The following is a 23,803-nucleotide window of genomic DNA, read 5'->3' on the forward strand; positions in this document are numbered from 1 at the left end:
AGATAAAGATCTTGTCAAAGCACTCTATCAGCGTTAGTGATAAGCTCAATTTTACTGTGTTTTTTACTGGTTATTTATCAGTAACATGTGTGAGGATTAAGCTTATTCAACGAATTTATAAACCTCACAAGTTAGGGCGAGCGAGGGTCGATCCACAGGGAGCAAAAGAAAACAGCAGGAAATTCCTTTTCAGTCAATAGATATGTTACTTTTCCACTTTACAGAAGTATTTAATCCTGCTAAATAATCTTCAGGGAAACTCACAGAACCGTTCTTTAATTTTTAATTCAGCAAAGAAAATCTCTCTTATCTTATCTTAATTACGTTAAAGTGCAACTTAATCAAGCCGTCTACAGAGAATTTCTCTGTAGACAGATCCTTTGCCCTTTGGGGCAAATGATCGAACACCTTATGCGTCTGAGGGATAACCTGCGCGCAGGTGTTGCGCGGCTTGGCGCCTCCTGCGCGCTGACTATGCAGCGCGGTGGCTGCCTATGCACGAATGCCTGCACGCAACTGCGTGCTGCGCGCGTGCTGCGCGCGCGCGCGGTGCCGCGCGGCTGCGTGGCGGCCGCGCAGCGGCGCTGCCGCCGCTGCCGGCGGCGCTGCCGCACGCGTTGTGCTGCGCATACAGACGCGGGCAGCACGCGGCTGCGTGCTGCGTGCTGCGCGGCGGGTGCAGACGGGCCAGCGGCTTTGCTGCACACGGCGCTCCGCTGCGTGTGGCTGCTGCTGCACGCTGCTTGTGCAAAAAAACCGAAGGAGTTCTGTTCTTTTGGAAGATTTGGGGAAGACGATTTGAACAAAAAAAGGAACAAAGTTTAAACTGAAATCAAATCTAAAACGAAACAATCCTCAGTTGGAAAACATTGGAAGATCTTGTGACTCTTCGAACCCAACCAAAATTTTCTGAGAAGAGAGGGATTACAGGGCTGAAGCTTGCGATTTCCCCACATCGAGTGTCACGTCCTTGCGGCGAGGCGTGGTTCTTCAATCCAAGTTATCTTCAGTCTGTTCTTCCTCTCCAACTCCAAAAGCTCATCAGCTCCTAGAGGGTGCAGAAATCCTCTTCTCCAAGCCCTAGTTTCCTTAGAGAAAATTCTGAACAACCTGGCCTCCTCTCTCAAGAGAGTATTTATAGGGTTTCTCTTAAGTCATGCCCAGGGGCATTTTCATAATTTTTGCCACTTCGAATTTTTGCCCACTTCTCTTGATCCTCCTCTCTTCCTTGATCTTCTTAACCTGTTTCTAAATGTTCACTAGCCATAAAATGTTAAATATATTCCACTTGATTCAAAGAATCAAGTGGGGTTAGTAATTTCATAAAACAATATATATATGCATGAACTTAGCATGAATTCACAAGATAATTGTGATGAATTTAAGCTTGAGAACTTGATTATTTGATGACATATTTGAGAGTCATCAGTTAGTATAGTATGGGTGCGTAAGAGCGGAAGCAAATGGTGAGTAAATTGGTACCAACAGTCAATAACAATTACATGACGGAAGAAAATGTGTTCCATTGTCTAATCCTAAGGAGATATTGGGCAACAATAGTTGTGTGAACTAAGTAAGAGACTAATACAGATCACCCAATCATTAGTAGGAAAACCATGGTGCATGAATCACTAAAGGAAGAATGAGACGTGAGCAATAATCTCCAGATGCCAGATTCATCGACCCCAAGTTTGTGTAGGGAATCTCTCGTGAAAGTGATCCCAAGAGGACCGGCTTGAAAAATTTCCATCAAGCATGAGTGTCCTGATAGGGCGATTTGGGGAGGGCACTATTGCAATAGCCATAGCCTGCGGAAGGCCATGTTGCTCCCATAAGAGTTGCATGTCCTTGTAAGTAATGGTGTTACGGTCAATTGTTGGTGATTGACGACAAAGTTAGGGTGGCAACCTAAGGGTGTGTTGGCGAGCCAAGTATCATACCATGCATTGATTATGCCTTGGCTGACATGCCAATGTGTATCATTAGATATCTCTAGCCAATGATATTGCTAAGTACGCCACCTTTTGCGGCCCTTGATATCCAACTCCCTACAAGCCACACTTTTCATACTTAGACATTATGAAGCAACCCAAAGGGAAGCTCGTTGTACGCATATGCCACTCAAGTTTCTTCAGAAGCATGTCTTGGACGTCTTGAGAGTGCCTGATCCCTAGACCCCCTCGTCCGTCGGTCAATAGGCTTTCTGTTGAGGGACCCAATGGTATTTGTGGCCTCTCTTGAGGTGACCTGACCATGAGAAATGTGCGCATAGGCTCTCTAGAAAGCGAAGAATAATGAGTCATAATGAGTGTACTACTAGGGTATGCAACGAGAAGCTCATGACAACGTGTCATATAACTTGGATGTTTCCTCTAGGGAATAGAAAGTGAAGTTTAGATCCATCTTGTTTCTTTGGCATCTTGACCTACAAGGCATCGAAGTAATTATCTCATCTAGGGCTGAGAAAGATAGGGCCAAGATTGTTCAAAGGAAGGCATCCTCGTGAATATCAATTATATTGCATCATGATATCTTAGTGCTTTACGGTGGTGGATGGTCCGACCATAAAACTACTCTTCCAAGCCTTTACAAGCTGGCCAGAGGCTCAATCATACGTTGTGAGTACTGATAAACTCAATTTTAGGGTGTTTTTTACTGGTTATTTAGCAGTTCAGACGTGTGAGGTTCAGAGCTTATGCAACAAATTTATAAACCTCACGGCGTAAGGCGAGTGAGGGTCGATCCACAGGGAGCAGGAGAAAACAGCGGAAATTTCCTTCTTTATTCAATAGATATGTCACTTATCAATTTAAAATAAATATTAAACTCTGTTAAATGATCCTCAGGAAAATCATAGAATTCCTCTTTAATTCCCAGTTTAGTCGAAAGATTTAACTGCTATTGCTCTGATTAAGTTAAAGATTTAACTTAATAGAGGCTGTCTACAGAGAAGTTCTCTGTAGACAGTACCTTTGCCCTTGGGGGCAAAGGATCAAACACCTTGCGTGCAGGGTACCTGCGCGCAAGGTGTTTGCGTGCAGCGGCGCTGTCGCGCGCGGCATGGCTACGCGCGACACTACTACGCGCGGCGCTGCTGCGTGTAGCAGCGCTGTTGCGTGCGGCGTGGATGCGCGCGACGCTGCTGCGCGCGGCGCGGCTGCGCGCGACACTGCTGCGCGCAGCGCTGCTGCGTGCGGTAGAGCTGTTGCGTGTGGCGTGGCTGCGCGCGACGCTGCTGCGCGCGGCGCTGCTGCGCGCGGCGGTGCTGCTGCGCGCAGTAGTTCTGCTATATCAAAGGGATTTTTGGGGAGCGTTGGGGAGGATGATCAGAACAAGAAAGAAACAAAGTTCAACTGAAATCAAATGTAAAACGAAACAATCCTCAGTTGGAAAACATTGGAAGATCTTGTGACTCTTCGAACCCAACCAAAATTTTCTGAGAAGAGAGGGATTACAGGGCTGAAGCTTGCGATTTCCCCACATCGAGTGTCACGTCCTTGCGGCGAGGCGTGGTTCTTCAATCCAAGCTATCTTCAGTCTGTTCTTCCTCTCCAACTCCAAAAGCTCATCAGCTCCTAGAGGGTGCAGAAATCCTCTTCTCCAAGCCCTAGTTTCCTTAGAGAAAATTCTGAACAACCTGGCCTCCTCTCTCAAGAGAGTATTTATAGGTTTTCTATTAAGTCATGCCTAGGGGCATTTTCGTAATTTTTGCCACTTCGAATTTTGCCCACTTCTCTTGATCCTCCTCTCTTCCTTGATCTTCTTAACCTGTTTCTGAATGTTCACTAGCCATAAAATGTTAAATATATTCCACTTGATTCAAAGAATCAAGTGGGGTTAGTGATTTCATAAAACAATACATATGCATGAACTTAGGATGAATTCACAAGATAATTGTAATGAATTTAAACTTAAGAACTTGATTATTTGATGACATATTTTAGAGTCATCAAACACCCCCCAACTTAGATCGTTACTAGTCCCTTAGTAATGACATGCAGGTGAGAATAAAAGATGATCTCAAGGTGAATTTTGACTTCCGATAACTTTGATTCATGCTCTTCTCAAGGAGTATTTTCAGCAATTAAAATTGACCAGCGTAGAAGAAATTTAGGATCTATCTCAGCCTTAGACCTCAACTAAGTGCACATGATCTATGGAGTACATATAGTAAGTACATAGTATATGGAATAAGATCGAGTTAACACCCCAAGCGCACTACTGAACGAGGCGTAGAGAGTGGTATTAATGCTAGCTCAATACTATGGCTATAGTAGCATCGGCTCAAACACACGGGAGACAGCTTTTCCACCTTTATTTTATTTGGCATTTGCTGCTTGTTGGTCATTTTTTATGACAATCAACTTTAGTACTATGATGCAAGCTTATGCTTGTTTATGCGCAGTGCAGCTTTCACTTGATAGTTTGGTGGCGCTTATCCACTACCCATGTGCCATCCTTAGTAGACTGGCAGCTTATTCCCCCGATGAAGTTATGTATCCTTCATGGGTCAAGGAGCTTCACTCACGTCATAATAATACTGCCAATGAGCTAAGACTAACCCTACTCTCCACTAAAGCTAAAAATTTTCGTGCATGTAAGTGCTAACTCAACCCGAGGTGGATGGTGAGGTGAGAGAAGTATAATGGTAATAGATATGACTGTAGTTGTATGGATCGTAGTGCACCTAGCTAGGCTTACTTCACCTAGGATTCCCTAGCTGGCCACTCTTGCATTTCTACCCTTTTGAAAAGAATCGAATTATCATGCATATCATTGGACAATCATCTCCTAAGATCATCAAATATCCATGGTTTGTGAATGCAAAAACGAAAAAATTTTCATGGATAATGCATGTAAATGTACTCCCCCCCCCTCTCAATAAAAGGCATGTTCCTACATGACAAATCGTAATTGAGAGGAAGGAGAAAGGAATACCAAACCATGGAAGGAAGGGCGGCGATCAGCATGCGTGTTGTCCAGTGATGTGTTAGGTGGGCGTGGATCGGAGTGGCTGCACACGAGAACAGAAACAAAAACGCAGAAAACAAAAACAAAACAAGGAAAATAACCAAGCAGAGGGAATATGAAATGTAGTAAAAACAAAAACTAATCGGATCATGAGCTATCATGCGATGGCTTTTCTAACGTAATATTCATGGGGCTGTGAAGATCTTCTTCTTCTAAGTAGGGTTTGAGCCGTTTCCCGTTCACAGTGAATCATCTTTGAGACGTAGGATCTAAAATTGTAACGGCTCCATTCTCAAAAACCTGCGGAACAAGGAAGGGACCATCCCATCGCGTTTTCAATTTACCTGGAAAGAGTTTTAGTCTAGAGTTGTAAAGCCATACTTTTTGATTCTCCAAAAAAATTCTTCTCCTCAAGCTCTTGTCATGAAACATCTTCATCTTGGCTTTATAAATCTTCGAATTCTCATAAGCCTCATTTCTTAACTCTTCCAACTCATTCAATTGAAGAAGTCTATGCTTGCCGGCTCTATCCAAATCTAGGTTGAGTTTTCTAATAGCCCAAAGGGCCTTGTGTTCTAACTCAAGTGGTAGGTGACAAGCTTTGCCAAAGATAAGGCGGAAGAGAGACATGCCGAGAGGGGTTTTGTAAGCTGTCCTATAAGCCCATAATGCCTCGTCTAGCTTCCTAGACCAATCTTTCCCATCTGGACGCACTATTTTCCTCAAAATTTTCTTCACCTCTCTATTGCACAATTCAACTTGTCCATTGGCTTGAGGATGATAGGGGGTAGTGACTCGATGATGGACACCAAACTTTTTGAGGAGATTCCTAAAGTTGTAATTTGTGAAGTGTGAACCTCCATCACTAATGATCGTCATTGGGCATCCATATCTATAGAAAATGTGTTTTTCAATAAAATTGGTCACTACCTTACTGTCATTGGTTTTGGAGGGAATGGCTTCTACCCATTTGGAGACGTAGTCAACAGCCATCAAGATGTATTCATAACCGTTAGAACTAGGAAATGGACCCATAAAATCAATTCCCCATAAATCAAATATTTCTACTTCTAAGATGGGTTGTAGGGGCATTCTATCTTTCCTATTGATATTGATGGATGGTTGGCATGCTAAACAACTGTTATAAAATTTCTGCGCGTCATGAAATAATGTAGGCCAAAAGAAACCCGATTCAACAATTTTATGAGCTGTTACCTTGGCCGAGTAGTGACCCCCTCCTGGTTTTGCGTGGCAGAATTCTAGGATGCTTCGTTGCTCGCTCTCGGGGACGCATCGTCGGAGAATTTTATCTTGTCCTTGGTGAAACAGCTCCGGATCTTCCCAAAAATAAAATCGCACATCCTTGAGTAGTTTTTTCCTCTCGTGGGAAGTCCAACCTGTAGGAATTTGTCCTGAAACTAAAAAATTGACAATATGTGCATACCAAGGAACGAATGTTCCTTGTGCAGTTAGGACAAATTCATCAGGAAATGCATCATTAATTTGTTCAGGTGGGGCGCCTATGATTCGTGAGAGATGGTCGGCTACTACATTTTCACACCCTTTCTTATCTTTAATTTCCAAATCAAATTCCTGTAATAAAAGCACCCATCTAATCAATCTCGGTTTAGCCTCTTTCTTCGTTAACAAGTATCTAATAGCTACATGATCAGAATAAACAGTTATTTTACTACCTAGTAAATAAGACCTAAACTTTTCTAAAGCGAAAATAATGGCCAGCAGCTCCTTTTCGGTGGTGGTGTAATTCAGTTGTGCGTCCACTAAGGTCCTGCTGGCGTAGTAGATCACCACGGGTTTCTTATCAATTCTTTGGCCTAACACTGCACCTACTGCAAAATCAGAAGCGTCGCACATTAGTTCAAAAGGAAGGGTCCAATCGGGCCCTTGCAGGATAGGCGCATTAACCAAAGCTTCTTTCAATTTATAAAATGCATCTTTAGCCTCTAGTGTTAGTTCAAAATCATTATTTTTAGACGATAAAAGGTTTGTAAGAGGTTTAGAAATTTTAGCAAAATCAAAGATAAAACATCTATAGAAACCCGCGTGGCCGAGGAAACCCCTAAGGGTTTTTAGGTTGGTTGGAGGTGGAAGGCCCTGGATGATTTCGATTTTGGCCTTGTCCACTTCCAATCCATAGTTGCTGACCGTGTGTCCCAGCACTACTCCCTCCTACACCATGAAATGAGATTTTTCCCAACTTAGGCCAAGGTTGGACTCAATGCACCTCTTCAATACTTTGGTGAGGCTTAGGAGGCAGTTCTCAAAGGTAGATCCAAATACTGAAAAATCATCCATAAATATTTCTAAACATTCGCCTACTAAATCAGAAAATAGGGCATTCATACATCGCTGAAATGTGGCGGGGGCATTGCATAACCCGAAGGGCATACGCCTAAAGGCATATGTCCCTACGGGACTCGTGAATGTTGTTTTCTCTTGATCATCAGGATGGATGTTTACTTGGTTGTATCTTGAATAACCATCAAGAAAACAAAAATATTGCTGCCCTGACAGTTTTTCTAGTATCTGATCTATGAAGGGTAGTGGGTAGTGATCCTTCTTTGTCGCCTTATTTAATTTCCTGTAATCAATGCACACCCTCCACCCTGTGGTCAATCTTTTCTGCACCTCTTCCCCTTTTTTGTTCACTTCTACGGTAATTCCAGATTTCTTTGGTACCATGTGTACAAGACTCACCCATCTACTGTCGGATATAGCATAAATTATTCCTGCATTCAACCACTTAATCACTTTTTTCTCAAGAACTTCTCTCATGTAAGGGTTGAGTCTCCTTTGATGCTCTCTACTAGGGTTTTGCTTCCTCTTCTAAAAATATCCTATGTTCACAGATCAAAGATGGAATTCCTCTAATATCATCAAAGGTCCAACCTATGGCATTTCTATGCTCCCTAAGTACCTCTAGCAAGTCCTTTTCCTGTTCAGGGGTTAGTGATGAAGATATGATTACCGGTAGGATTTTCTGCTCATCTAGATATGCATATTTGAGGGATGAGGGCAAAGGTTTCAATTCTGGCCATACCTCTACCGAAGAAGGATCTATGATCTCTCCCTCTAGCTCTCTACCCTCTACTTGTGACAAGTATTCTTTAACCACTTCCTCTCCTTCATCCTCTGCACACAACTTTAACTCCTCATTGCTTCCTACAGGACATTTCATCATTTTTGATATATCCAGTTGAACTCTCTCCTTTCCAATTTTAAACTCCACCGTCCCCTTCTCCCAATCCATAATCGTTTTTGCCGTAACTAAAAATGGTCTACCTAAGATGATAGGAGCTAAACTAATGTCTCCCAATATCTTTACATCTGTCACTATAAAGTCTACAGGTATTTCACAATTCTCTACAGTGATCATGACATCGGTTAACCTTCCCTCGGGTTGCCTAATAGTGCCGTCAGCTAGGAGTAGGTCCATATGAATTTCCTCTAATTCTCCAAACCCGCATTCCTCATATAATGCCGTCGGGATGATACTTATGCTTGCTCCCGTATCTAATAAAACTTTAGAGAAGGTATTTCCTCCTATTTCACATGTAATGAAAGGGGCTCCGGGATCTCTCATCTTGATAGGGATGGCATTAAGAATACTAGAAGCATTTTCAGATAATTTAACCACTTTCCTAGGTTTCCTAATGGTGCAAGAATCCTTAAGGTATTTCTTTAGGGAAGGTGCACACCTAAGCATATCTTCGACAGTAACAGTCATGGTAGTTTTTCTAAAATTCTCTAGCAGTCGATGTTCATAATCAAATATCGGTTTTTTTCTATTTAAAGCGGAAGGATAGGGAACATGCTGCCCACTCGTAGAAGGTAGAGGCTCCTCCACGTAGGGGGGGTCCTCTCCTTCCTCTTGTGGTTCGGTTCCCTTCTTAGAATTCTCTATAGAAGTCCGATAGGGATCCTGAAGTTCTTTCCCATTCCTCAATTTTGAGATGGCTAGAACCTCAGGATCATCTCTATTCATCTCATCATGAATGGAATGCTGCACATGATGCAAGTTGCATGGATTGATGGACGGTTTCGTGGGAAGTTTATAAGATGTACAAGGAGAATCTAACGATATACCTTGGTGTTCAGGTTGGACAGGTCTGAGGCTTTCTAGCATCTTCCTCATCTGCTCTTGAGCATCCAGCATTTGCTTCGTTTGAAACTCCATCATCACTTGCATCCGCATCTCCATTTCCGCCCGCAACTTTTGATTTTGCTTTTCGATCATATCTGAAATGACGGGAGTTAATGTAGAGAAATCAGGTTGAGTTTGAGATGAAACCTGATACTGTTGTGGAGGCCTGTGCTGGAACTGTTGTCTCTACTGGAACGGGGGTTGAGCTGCCGGCTTGTTTCCTTGGTGGAAGGCCTCTCCGTTTTGGAATTTTGACCGCTTTTGACCCGCCCACGGTTGTTGCGGCTGGTTGAAAGCCTTCACCTCTTCTTCCATGGCTTGGCAAGCTCCATCTTCATGTTCCCTGCTAAAACAGAGAGAGCAGATCTTAGCTTTAATGATGGGAGAGTTACCTAGGAAGACATTCTTCAAGGTAGAGGTGAGCTCCTCCAATTTCTGGTTGGTCTCCCTTAGGCCCGCTTGTAGCTCTCCTTCCTTGGCGTTGACCTGCAGAACTCCTGCCCTCTTGGGCTGCACATTCCTCCCATTCTGATTGGCTCCAATCTCCTGCAAATCAGTTTCTACAACTCTCTCCAAAATATCAAAAACTTCATCCTCATATGCAGTATAAAACGTTCCACCCGTGGCGAGGTTTACCTTGTTTTTCATAAAATCAGAGAGAGACTCATAAAATATCTGAGCTAGTTGACATTGTTCAATTCCATGGTGAGGGCACTTCCTCAACAGATCATTGAACCTCTCCCATGATTCACTAAACGCCTCACCATCATGAGGATGGAAGTTGTGAATTTCCCTTCTATAAAAGTTAGTTTTGGAGAGAGGGTAAAATTTCTGCAGAAATTTTCCCTGCATCTCTTCCCATGAATTAAAAGTGATTCCTAAATTGCGGTACCAGGAAAATGCTTTATCTTTTAAGGTTAGAGGAAAATATTTCATTTTTAAAATTTCTGTAGATATCCCTGGAACGTTTTGAGATGAACACCTAATGTGGAAATCATCAAGGAATTCTAATGGGTTTTGAGCAGGCAGTCCATTAAATTCAGGTAAGGAATGAATTAATGCATTGTCATATCGAAAGGAAATACCGTCACCGATGTTCAGATTTACATCGGTTTGACGCAAGCTTCCCGACGGTGTGGACCTATCCAGCATAGTCCTCCTCCTCTCATTCTGCTGGTGCATCTCTTCAGCCATATTTCTCTGCTGAATTTCTGGTTCTGTCACTGTAGAATCCGGAGTGGCGTCTCTAATGTCTTTCTCTGCAGACTTTTCACCAGCTCCTGAGCGTGTTACTACCATAAATCTACAGCAAACGGTTAGAATAACAATGAGCTGAGGATTGTCAAGTCCTGCAGCTCTAGAAAAATCAACAAAAATGACTGTAGATTTAGAGAGATAACTGTAGATTCAGAAAAAAAATAAAAATTTTCTACTGTAATACCGTGCTCCCCGGCAAAGGCGCCAGTTGATAAACTCAATTTTAGGGCATTTTTTACTAGTTATTTAGCAGTTCAGACGTGTGAGGTTCAGAGCTTATGCAACAAATTTATAAACCTCACGGCGTAAGGCGAGTGAGGGTCGATCCACAGGGAGCAGGAGAAAACAGCGGAAATTTCCTTCTTTATTCAATAGATATGTCACTTATCAATTTAAAATAAATATTAAACTCTGTTAAATGATCCTCAAGAAAATCACAGAATTCCTCTTTAATTCCCAGTTTAGTCGAAAGATTTAACTGCTATTGCTCTGATTAAGTTAAAGATTTAACTTAATAGAGGCTGTCTACAGAGAAGTTCTCTGTAGACAGTACCTTTGCCCTTGGGGGCAAAGGATCAAACACCTTGCGTGCAGGGTACCTGCGCGCAAGGTGTTTGCGTGCAGCGGCGTTGTCGTGCGCGGCGTGGCTACGCGCGACGCTGCTGCGTGTAGCAGCGCTGTTGCGTGCGGCGTGGCTGCGCGCGGCGCGGCTGCGCGCGACGCTGCTGCGCGTGGCGCTGTTGCGCGGCGGCGTGGCTGCGCGCGACGCTGCTGCGCGTGGCGCTGCTGCGTGTGGCGGTGTTGCTGCGCGCGGCGGTGCTGCTGTGCGCGGCGGTGCTGCTGCGCGCAGTAGTTCTGCTATATCAAAGGGATTTTTGGGGAGCTTTGGGGAGGATGATCAGAACAAGAAAGAAACAAAGTTCAACTGAAATCAAATCTAAAACGAAACAATCCTCAGTTGGAAAACATTGGAAGATCTTGGAGGTTCTTGGGCAGTGGTTGATCAAGAACGCCAAGAAGGAGGCGGTTTCTTGAAGAATAACCACCCAAGAACCCACGAGAAATGGCGGCTTCTTGATCTGTTGGAGGATTCTAATAGGCAAGATGGTTGAATCTTGGCAGTTGACGACGACGGCATGTTCCCGGAGTGGTCTCGACGAGGAATGGCTGGCAACGACACCCGAACGTTGGCCTTTCTTGAATCTTCAAGACAACCTCGTAGTGGTCTCGACGAGGAAGCCTTAATGCTCCAAGAGGACGATTCTTGAATCTTTAACCCTCGGCCTTGGAGTAGTCTCGACGAGGATGGTTGAACAAGACGTCACGGAGTAGTCTCAACGTGAAGGCGCGGGCTCTAATCCATGGAGTAGTCTCGACGTGGAGCGAGAATAGCCACTTCTCTCTACACTCTAATTCCTATCTACGCTAGATAGAACGATGAGACAACTTTCAAATTTTCTTCAACAATTGCCTGCCGTCACTTGGGCATGCTATCCCCTTATATAATGAGGATAGGTGCCAAGTGAGGTCAAGGAGAGGACAAACTGTCGCGAGACGTGGTTTGGCCTCTCTTCAACGGTTACAAGCAAAAGGAAAAACATAACATGGACGAGGCCCAAAACACCGGCCCAATCCGTAAAATCCAAGAATGAAAATTACAACCAGACAACGCAAATAAAATACGAAGATAGAGGATGCTTACGCGGAGTACTTACACCCCTTGTGGAGAGCATCGGTGCGAGCAGCCCGGCGTCGTTGGACCCGTCCCGTCCCAGCTGGATGGTCCCCCATCAAAGAATAACATCATCTACAAATATGGAAATTGAGATGATTGGTGATAACATGCACATGTAAATATGATCATATTTACATGTCTATTTGCATTAAATCACTCATACTTGTATGCAATCAAGCATAAAATTATTAAAGCTATTTTTAGAACGATTTTCTGAATCTTTTGCATTTTTTGGAAATTTTGTAACAAAAAATTCTTAAAGAATAAAACTTTTGAGGCAAAATGAGATTTTTGGAATTTTTTGACATTAAATTTGGAAAGATATGATTTTTCAAAGTCAAAATACATATTTATGCGTATTGTTAAGTTTTTATTTTATTTAATATGAATTTTGAAAATAATTTTAGCCCTTTGATGTCGGACTTCGTTGAGGACGTCGTCCGGTCGACACCAAGAATGATTGCTTGGTATCCATAATAGATGGTGGTATTGAACGTCGATGGTGTCGTGTTTCGAGGGATAAACCCTAACGGGTCAATGTGACTACGATGCAATGAATGAATGTTCTACGGGTCATACATGCAGGCTCTAACTCGAGGGAGGCACCGAGCTCTGAGCTTGGATGCGGTTGTCAGGCGATGGCGATAGTGACCTCTTGAACCTCGTCGGAGCGACGAGGACATCTACGGCCGGACGTAATTAAATCCAATGGATTCACAAGTAACGGATGGACTCATCTGTACCGTTAAGACACTCAAATGTTTTGTAGTTTCTCTCAAATACATTTCTCACCTACCTAGCCTAAGCGCAGTGGAGTAAAATCAAAATTATACTCCAAGAGATAAGTAAATGAGTGATGAGAGAGGATGGCGTACCTGGTTGGCAGGGCTCGTGCTGCAGAATTCGTCAACAGTCATCGACGGTCAAAGCAGGTATGGCGGAGAGGCGCCGGAGAGAAAATGGCGGCTCGACGAGTGATGATGTTGCCAGAGCAATGAGTAAAGGGGTGGAGGAGAGGAAGACGAGAGTGGCAGCGATCGCAGCTCCAGCCACCAACCGGTTATAGTTGGCGCATTTGTGGTGGACTCACAACACCGACACGATGGGCAGCTATAGTGAACGGGTGGCAATGGATTGATTTGCTCGAATGGCAGAATACCCGTCCGGGGGCGTGGCGAATGTCGAAGGTGGCGCGACTCCTATAGGATCATTCATTCGAACTCACTTGACGTGTGGATCAATAAATCAGGGGGTCGGTTACCGTCGTGGAGGTACCCCAACACGGGAGAGTTCCGCGGGGTGGCAGCATCTTGTTATCGACAAGAGGAGAAGGTCATGGGATCCCCTAGTTACACCTAGGCTCCATCAAGAATGGGCGGCGATCACCGCCGTAATTCCACCGTGAGGTCGAGCGATCTAGGTGTCAACGGGAGTAAGGGAATTGCCCAACCATTCTCCAGATGGACTACACGCTAGGAGCTTGAAAATTCTGAACAGGGTCCTTATGCGTCAGCATTCGATCAAACGGCAAGGGCCGTGGCGGGCTACAAATCAGTTTGGAACCTACACCAGGTCGTAATTCTCCTTCTGTCGGGCTTTGACTGAATAAATTCTCAGTCGAATGAGCTCACGATCGGGATAGAGTCCTAGTCAATTTTGAGTCAGGACTAAATCTGATTTCTCATTTGACTGAGTTCACGATTTGTATACATTCCCGATCAAATTGGATCACGACAAAGCCAGTTCCAATCGAATGAGCTCTCGTTCAGTTGGGATTCCCACTCAGATGGAGCTACGATCAAGCAAATTCCCAATCAAACAAACCATGATCTGGTTAGATTCCCATTCAATTGGAACTCTCGGCCAGAAGGGCTGGAAGAATTCCCATGTAGGCCGTGAACCAGGTGGTTGTAGATGTCTCTTGGTGGCTCCAATCTAGTCAAAAATGACGTGCGAACAGATATTGACAACTCCAAGCACGCAATCGACGGTACCAACAGGTAGAGTCAAAGTCAAATCCCAGCGCCGTTGTTTGCTCCATGTTGAAATGAGAAAATTGGTGTTGTCGAGGGGAAGACAAGGAGGGAGGCAGGTCTTGGAGAGACGTGCATTCCTTTTCCTCCTCACAGGGCTTCCCTTTTCACCCCACTATTCCCTGTTCAATGGCCGATCTACAAGTGACAGATCGATAATGACCTCTTGCACTCGTTGTCGTCTGACGATGGCTGGGAGCTTGCGCTCATCCAGCAGGATATTCACACATGTACCCCTTGATTAGGAGCCGGGAAATACCTGCATGGAGGTAGGAATCCCTTTCCCAGCCTTCTTGTTCTTCCTCTTCTCCCCTCCCTTTCTGATATCTCTTCTCTGAAGAAAGGGGAGACCAGAAAATAAACAAAAAATTCTTCTTCCTTGTTCTTCCTGGTCTAAGGGGCTACGACGTCCCCCTCTTCCCTTATAAAGGGGAAGAGGTCAAACGGACCCCCATAGTGGGTCAACAAAGAGAAAAGGGTCCATTAGGGGGCCCTTATCTAATGGGCCCCCTCATTACAAAATAAAAAGGAAATTAAAATAACAAGAAAAAAAGAGGAAAAACAAGGGGCACAAGGGAGGGGATCCAAAATGATTAAGGATATATTCCCAAAGACGACAAGAACACGAACATTGGGTTCATCGCAATGCGACAAAAAACAGAATGATGGATACAAAAAACATGAAACACAAGTAGGAAAATGAGGAAAATCAAAATGCGATAATCGATCACTTTCACCTAGTCTTTGAGGACAGTGGTGGGCAACGGGGATGTCATCGTCGATGATCCTTGATGGCGTGCGCCATTACCCTTTATCTCGAGCAGCCACATGTCGATGTTTGATTCGTCAAAATTCACTTATTAGTACAAATTTATAGGGTTAAAAACTATGAGAACAGAAAATGTGTTATCAGCCCAGGTACCCCCTCGTATCATAGGAAGGTAGGAACAGTTATGTAAGAACAAAACAGCTCTTACAACTAGGATTTTAGACATATTTTTAATGTGGGTCTAAAATCAGGTATTTTGCTGATAAATTAGTAAGAAGTTGGCCACTTTTTCTAAAATGGTGTACAAGAGTTAGAGTTGCAGGTAATAAGTTTAAATATATAATATTAGAAAAGTTTAAATTATAAATGAGAGCACAAGGATTGGATGTGAGGCTTCGTTGATTGAGAAATTGGTGGCGCCAGCATCAACGCATCGACACCGGAAGCGACACCACCGTCATTCGAAGTCAAGGCCACTACTAAGGACACGCGGCCATCATCACCGGACCAAGCAACGTGGTTTTGTGTCACGTCAGGGGGCAGTTCTGGATCTGCCTTTTGCGACGTGTAAGGACGCGTGAAGGGGCGTGCGTGGGTGAAGAAGTGCCTATATGTATAGGTCAATAATCCAAGAAACTTTTAGGCAAGTCATAATTCAGGAATTGAGTTTTCTCCTAACTCTTCTTGAAGGACTTGCCCTCGCCTCCTTCTCCCTCCCTCTTCTAGTTCGCCGCAACTACCGCCGCGAGCCGCCTCTGTTCCTCTCTCTCCCTCCCTTTCTTCTTTCTTTCGTCCTCATTCTCTCTCTCTCTTTCTCCTCAACCTGCTGGTCAGAGATCTGACCTAGATCTCCCGCCGACACCAGTGTACGTCTGCACCCATCTGCGCAGCGCACGCCTGCGCCCTTCAGCGCAGCGCACGATTGCGCCCTTCAGCGCCCGTGCACACCAGCACCCTTCAGTGCCGGTGCACGCCAGCGCCCTTCAGCGCCCTTCAGCGCCAGCGCATGCCAGCGCCCTTCAAGGCTGGCGCACGCCAGCGCCCTTCAGCGCCAGCGCACACTAGTGCCCGCAGGGGCTGCGTATGCAAGTGCCCTTTAGCGCCGGCGCACGCCAGTGACCTACAGCATCGACACACGCTAGTGCTCGCAGGGGCCACGCATGCCAACGCCCGCAGGGGGCCGCGTTCGCGAGCACCCGGTGGGGCCAGCGCTCACCACTGCCCACAAGCGCCGCGCACACTAGAGCCCGTCGGCGCCAGCGCACGCCAGCGCTCGCCGGCGCCAGCACACACCAGAGCCCGCCGGCTCCAGCGCACGCCAGCGCACGCCAGCGCCAGCGCACGCCAGCGCCAGCCAGCGCCTACGCACACCAGCGCCGCCGACGCCAGCACACACCAGCACCCGCCGGTGCCAGCGTCACCAGCGCCAGCGCATGCCAACGCGCGTCGGCGCCAGCACCCGCTCACGCCCGACCGTGCTGGCGAAGCCCTCAATGTATCCACATTTCTTTTCCTAGGTTTAGTTGAATTTTTCACCTTTTAGGTTGTGTTTTTCCTTCTTTTTCCTCATGGGTCATATATAAGGAACCCCTTTGTAATAGAATAGATAGATTTTCCCTTTGAGAGAAACCTGTTTTTGGAAGGAGGTCCGAGTGACCTAGAAGAAGGCAGCTCCGCCGCCATCAGTACCTTCCGGCTGCCCGCCCGCGCCGCCCGCGCGCCGCCTGCGCACGCCCCGCGCCGCCTCGCCGCACCCCACGCCGCCTTGCCGTGCCCCGCGCTGCCCCGTGCCGCCCGCGCTGCCCCGTGCCGCTCCGCGCCACCCGACGCCGCCCAGCCGCACCGCGCCGGGCCCAGTCGCTGAGTTAGGTCCCGCCACCGCGCCCAAGCTCAACCAACCGGCCCAATGGGCCATTTGACCTAATGGGCCGGCACCAGCCGACCGGGTCCATTAGGCCCAGACGGCGACACTATGCCCCGAGGTGCCGCGAATCTGCGCCCCGAGGCACCGCAAGTCCGCGCCTCGAGGTGCCGTTTAACCTTAGCTGCCGTGCACACTTCTCGAGGCCGCCACATCAGCCCTAGCCCCTATGGGCCTTCATTATCGGGCCACCACCGACCCATCGGGACTCCTGGCCCATCACCGCGGCCCGAACTGCGCTCCCGCCAGCGGCTCAGACCTCGGCTCAAACCACGGCCAACCGCGGCCCAAGCCACAGTCCAACCGCGGCCCAAGCCATGGCCCAGCCACGGCCCAGCCACGGCCCAGCCACGGCCCAGCCACGGCCCAGCCACGGCCCAGCCACGGCCCACCCCAGCCACCACTGCCGACACTGGCCGCCACCACCTCAGGCCGCCGCCGCCATTACCAGCTGCCGGTGCCGTCACCGGTCGCTGCCGCCGCCGCATGTCGCTCGCTCGCCGCCGCCGCCGCCACCGCCGCCACGCCGCTGCCGTTACGCCGCCGCCGCCGTCGCCGCCGCTGCCGTCGCCGTCGTCGCCGCTTCGATGCCGCCGTTACGCCGCCGCCGCGCTGCCGCTGCGCTCGCCGCCGCGCCGCCGCTCGATGCCGCGGCCGCCGTAGTGCACCTGCACTGTTCGCCGCTGTTTTCGTCATCCGGCCGGTAAAACTGCCCCGCCCATCAGTAGTCGGGCCCACCAGCGCCTCGACGACTATCCGTGGAGCGTCGATCACGAGAAGCTAGAGACATCCTTCGGCCCCTACGAATTGAGGAATCACGCAGGACCATTCCGGGACACCCACCTAGAGCGGGACGTGCCGTCCAAGATCTATGTCCTTAGAGAAGGACGAACGGACCACGCTCCTGTCGCAGGACGTCGACGACATCCGTCCTGCATCAGACCGTCTGCGTTCATCGCTCTTCCGTCATGCTCCTCAGCAGGGCCGCTCAATGCCCGGAACGCCCAGATCTTTCGTCTAGTGGGTCGTACAACGCCCGGATCGCCTAGTTACGTCTTGACCTGAATTTCTCGCAACCTCATCACGCACTCTGGTGCCGAGGTATGCCCGAACTCTTTGGTGTCGGGTGTTCTTCGTCCAATGTTCCGCGAGGATTCTTCCACCTCCGTCAGATTTGATTTAAATATCTCTCTCTTTCCTTAAAATTCTTCCTTTCCTGAGATTTCCTGCGAACGTGAATTAGAGTATTGGATTTAGTGCTTTGGCATCATCGCGGTGGTTGAAGACAGTACTCCTGCCCTCGACGAGGAACGGGGCTGCACCACCATTATTTCATCAATTTTAGGTTTTTGAATTCTATCGTGTGAATTTTGCGGTTATTTTATCCCTCTACCGAAACCCGTCTTGCATCCTCCACCATCATTGTCATACCCATCTCCCTAGTCGTCTCTCCCGTAGTTGTCCTGCATCAGAAATCCTAAGCTCAATACTTGGAGGCTTCGCCGATTGAGAACTCCTCAGCTCAGTCCAAGGAGGCTTCGCTGATTGAGAACATCTCAGCAAACGCAATGGAAGCTTCACCGATTGAGACCTCCTAGAGGAATTGCAGATTGAGATCACCTCAGGCCTTAGAGGCCTCGCCGATTGAGAACACCTCGAGCTCGTTTATGTTGTTTCTCTCCTAACATCATCATTATCATAATTATAGTTTGTTATCATCTTTTCATTTATCTTTTCACTTACTTACATCCCCATTATCTTGTCTCTATTTACCATCATACCATTTGCACATTCGATCACTATCTTATCATTCCCACCCTCTACATTATTCTCAAAACACCTTGTAATTCTAATAATATTCCCTTGATATCACTATCTCACCCATTCTGTTCTCTAAATTTATCTCTCTTCGTATCGATAATAATTATAGTAAGAAAATTAAAATCCTTAATCATCGTTCCCTGTGGAGACGATCCGTATTCATCACTAACCATACATTCTTAAGTATAGCTAAATATATTTTTATTGAATAAACTCAATTACCAACAACAAATCAAATCCCTAAATTTGAGATTATCAATCAGGCAAACCCTTGGGAAATCGCTCGTGTGAGTATTTGGCTAAAGACCTCCATAAATATAATATGGGTAGGTGAGATAGGAACTCCTGCCCCTAGACCTCGCGTGGCAGTGAAGAAACTAGTGGAGTTTTGACCACCGAGAGAGAGAAATGATTCTCTTTAATACAAGGCATAAATTAAATTGATGAATACATCGATGGAACCAAAACATCCTAACACTATGGTGGTGAAAATCCTCTAGACTTTATAAAAGACCTCCATATCGAGTTTGATGATAACGTTCAAATCCAAAATATGGGTGTCCAGTTACTGTGCTAACTCATGAACTAGCATGATATTGCCATGGATCTGTCGACCCTTTATAAAACTACTCTGCTCAAGAGAGATGAATCTATCAAGGAAGGACAAAGTCATTTTGTGATGATTTTTTACATAACCTTATAGCATACATTACAATGACTAATTGGTCGAAAGTCTCGAAAAGAAACTGGGTTATCCACGTTTGTGATAAGCGCAAGGTAAGTGGATTTCCAAATTCTAGGGAATATTTTACATGTAAAGATCTCCCTGATAGCTTGCACCAAATCTGTGCCTATTATATCTCAACGAGCGACGTAGAATTCAGCTGAAAACCCATTTGGCCCTAGGGCCTTGTTCCTACTAAAGGAGAAGATCATCTCCTTGATCTCTACGTGCATAGGAAGGGCCGTATGTATGGCATTTTTCTGGTCGATCACCAAGTATGAGAGGGAGGCTAGGAGATTCTCGATCACCTCAATCAGTTGGGAGGTAAGCAAGGACTTAAGTACATGACACCAGTTGGCGCTAACTGTTCTAGATCTTGATTATACACCCCTAATATGGTCATATAATTAGGTTTCTCTATGATGAAACAAGGTGTGAAAGAAACTTGTATTTCTATCACCTTGTTTCTTGTGTCATGAACTCATGAATTGGATGCATGAATTCTAGAGATAGTCATCGCATGGGATCCTCAAGTTGGTCGCTAATCCAAATCTTATGCTCCCAAACTACATCAGGCCAAGTTCCCTAAACTTCTTATTCAATTACTGCAACCTCCGTCTTGAGCGCCCCAACCTGTGTGTGCACATCCCCAAAAATATGCGAATTGTACCATTTCAAATGAAGTTTGAGATTCCTTTATTGATAACTGAAGTAATCCATAGGCGATGTACAAATCCCTTTGTGCTAGTGGTGTTGCACAAAGCTGTGAAAAGCTTCATGCTTGAGCCACATGGCTTGGAAATGAAAAGGAGACCGACGAACTCTAGCACTCGTGTTTTGGAGGAGGATTGGTGAGTGATCCAAATAATATCATTGTAAAAGTGTGAAGATGACAGAGAAATGCATCAAGGCAAAGATGTTAGTGATAGATTAATCAAGTCGCTCATATGTACGGGGTCATGCTTGGCGCTCATTACACCATGTCCAAATCGCACCTATAGTATGTGGCTCCATGAGCGATCCAAAGCAAATAAAGTCATTGCCTGCTAGCATAGACCTCTCCCTTAAGGGTCGTAAACCCTGACGTTCACTTATTGCATTTATGTTGTTGAAATCCCCAGCTATAAACCAAGGGAGATCAACGAGCTGAGGATATTCCTGAATATGATATATGAGTTCCCTGATAGGGCCTCATGGACTAGGTGTCTATGTGCAAATAGATAACTACGATCATGTAAGGCTTCAAGGAATACGGTACTGTGAAGGTAACGTACTGAATCCGCTTGGTAAGAAATTTAAGTGAATAATCTCTCATCCAAGAAATTTAAGTGATAATAGGCATTATCCATTCCGAGTTTCCTCATAATGGATGGGGTATTATCCAGTGTAGTTATCCGCTCAATAAGCCCAACTATTCCTAGTTTGTGTTATTGATGAATGAAAGAAGATGAGACTAAGTGAGAGGGTTGCCAATCCCTCTACAATTCCAAATTAGACTTGGAATCATAAAACTGATGTCCAAAGTCATTGGTGGCGTCATTCAACAGGTAAGTTTCTAAGGGATTGTAGCTACGTGATGCAATGTCGTAACCAGGAGTACATGTAGGCCCCAACTCATGGGGTTTCACAAAGCTCTCGGCTCTAGGTGAGAGAATGGTGACAATGCCGATGACCTCCTAACCTTTGTCTGAGTGACGATGGCGACTAGGACACCAAGCGGATTACGTCCGTTGGTGCTTGCATGTAACAGACGAACTAGCTAGGGGAATGAGGTACCTCTTTGGCTGTGTCATCCCAATGTTGATATACTCGTTGGTGCAAGAGCTGGGCAGGCAGATTTAGTGGAGTTGTGTCGGGGATGGGCACTGCGTTGCTCGACTAGTGGTAGAGTCATGGCATAGGAGATGTGACGCTAGAGTAGAAAAGGCAAGGCAAGGACACAGATGCACTACCTGCGGCATGGGGCGCAGCGGCAACAGCACGAGACACAACAGTGAGCGACACGGCAACAAGAACGCGACGGGGCACCGATGTCAGTGACGCGACGTAGGGTGCAGCACGATCGCGAGGTGCAGCACAGGTGCAGGCTGCGGTAGTTGCAGATACGAGAGGCTCGGGCGCGGGTTTGTTCGGCGTTAGCGATAGTTGCGGGTAGTGCACGCGCGGGCCCGAGTGGCGGTGCACCGCGCCATAGGCGAGAGCCCGAGTGGCAGCGTGGTGCGGGCGTGGGTGCAAGCTAAGCGGGCGACAATGCCTTGTTGCAGGTGAAGGCGCATGTTGCAGCACAACGTGGGTGGCGGCAAACGCATAATCGCGAGCTAAAGACGCCAGCAGCAACGTCAGCACGAGGATGTCATGGGATGCGGTGTGGCATTGGTAAGGATGGTGGCTCATTGATAACTCAGATATTAAAGGTAATTAGTGATGACTTAACCTCACTAATTATTGTCGTTGGTTGTCCAAATAAAAACAACAAAACTTATAATAACCTTACTAGCATAGGGAGAGTAAGGGTCGATTCAAAAGGAGCAAGGGTTAATTCTAATGAATTTGCAGTTTACTTGTAACTTTTTATGAATTGTAGAAGTGGGTTTAGTACCTAGAACTCTTGCTCATTTTTCACAATATTTAGTGCTCAATATCACACTTACTTGAGATTGATGTGGCCTCAATTCACTCTCTCCTTAGAGAGGTTTGTGATCAACTTTGAGGATCAGATAGAAGAAATAGATTGAGAAGGTGTAGATTGAATATTAATGGAAAAGATTTAAAATCAGATGACATATATTGATGTGATATTTTTTCAAAGATAAGGATAGAAAGACTTGGGAGTAAGGCATTTCATAAGTAATGATGTGGAGGAGGTGTCTTATCAAGGTATAGTGAGGTAAAGGTGGTAAAAGGTAAGTAAACATAGATTCCTGAAGATCACCAATGGCCAACATAGAGTCACCACCCCATATCATAGCCCTAGGAAATCCATATCTACAAAAGATGTATTTCTCCACAAAATTAGTGACAACTCTACTGGTATTGGTCCTAGTGGCTATGGCTTCTACCCACTTTGAGACATAGCCTACAGCCATTAAAATATACTCATATCCATTAGAATTAGGAAATGGTCCCATGAAATCAATGCCCCATAAACCAAAGACTTCTACTTTTAAATTGGGTTTTAGAGGCATGGTATTTTTTATATCAATATTTATGTAGGTTTGACATGCTAAACATTTCAAATAAAAATCATGTGCATCTTTAAATAACGTTGGCCAATAAAATCCACTTTCCATTACCTTATCGGCTGTTACCTTAGCCAATTAGTGACCTCCTCCTAGGTTGGAATGGTATAATTTAAGAATGTTATTCTGTTCTTCTTCAGGTACGCACCTTCTAAGAATTTGATCAGCTCCTTGATGGAATCACTCTAGTTTTTCCTAAAAGTAATTTTGCATGTCCTAGAAGAACTTCTTTCTCTCATTGTAGCTCCATCCTGAAGGGACCCTTCCTGTCATCAAAAAAATGATAATGTTTGCAAACCATAGACCATTTCTTGTTTGGATGGCCAGAACTTTCTCATTCAGAGATGCTTCATGGATAAGTGAAGGATCATTTACTTTGACCCTAGAAAGATGATCAGCAACATAATTTTCACAACCCTTTTATCTTCAATTTCTATGTCAAATTACTATAATAATAGTATCCATCTGATGAGCCTAGGTTTATCTTCTTTTTTAGACAAAAGATATTGTAATGCCGTGTGATTAGTACAAAGTATAATTTTACTACAAAGCAAATGAGGTTGAAATTTTTCTAAAGCAAAAATTACAGCTAGAAGTTCTTTTTCTGTGGTAGAGTAATTGAGTTATGCATCAATTAAAGTCCTGCTAGCATAATATATGGCCATTGGTTTCTTCTCTTTCCTCTGTTCTAAGACTGCCCCAACATGTGTAGGGTCAGTCTTTTTTAGACACAAGACTGACCCTACACATGATTTCAAATGGCAAGCTCCAATCTGGGAGTTGCAAAATAGGCGCATGTGTGAGGGCCTTCTTCATCTCTCCAAAAGCAGAAATAGCATTTTTATCCAAAATGATTTCATTAGTTTTACTAGAGAGGAAATTAGTAAGAGGTCTGGAAATTTTTGCAAAGTTTAGAATGAACTTCCTATAGAAACCTGCATGGCCGAGGAACCCTCTAAGGGTATTTAGAGTTTTGGGAAGTGGCAAGCCCTAGATGACTTCTATTTTGGCTATGTCCACTTCCAGTCCACGATTGCTGACCATGTGCCCCTATACCACTCCCTCTTGTACCATAAAATGAGATTTTTCCCAACATAGCACAAGGTTACATTGAAGAACTTTAGTGAGATTTAGTTGGAAATTTCCAAAGGAATCTCCAAATACAGAT

The sequence above is a fragment of the Wolffia australiana genome, chromosome 7 (genome assembly GCF_029677425.1).
Source record: "Wolffia australiana isolate 7733 chromosome 7, ASM2967742v1".
Taxonomy (NCBI): domain Eukaryota; kingdom Viridiplantae; phylum Streptophyta; class Magnoliopsida; order Alismatales; family Araceae; genus Wolffia; species Wolffia australiana.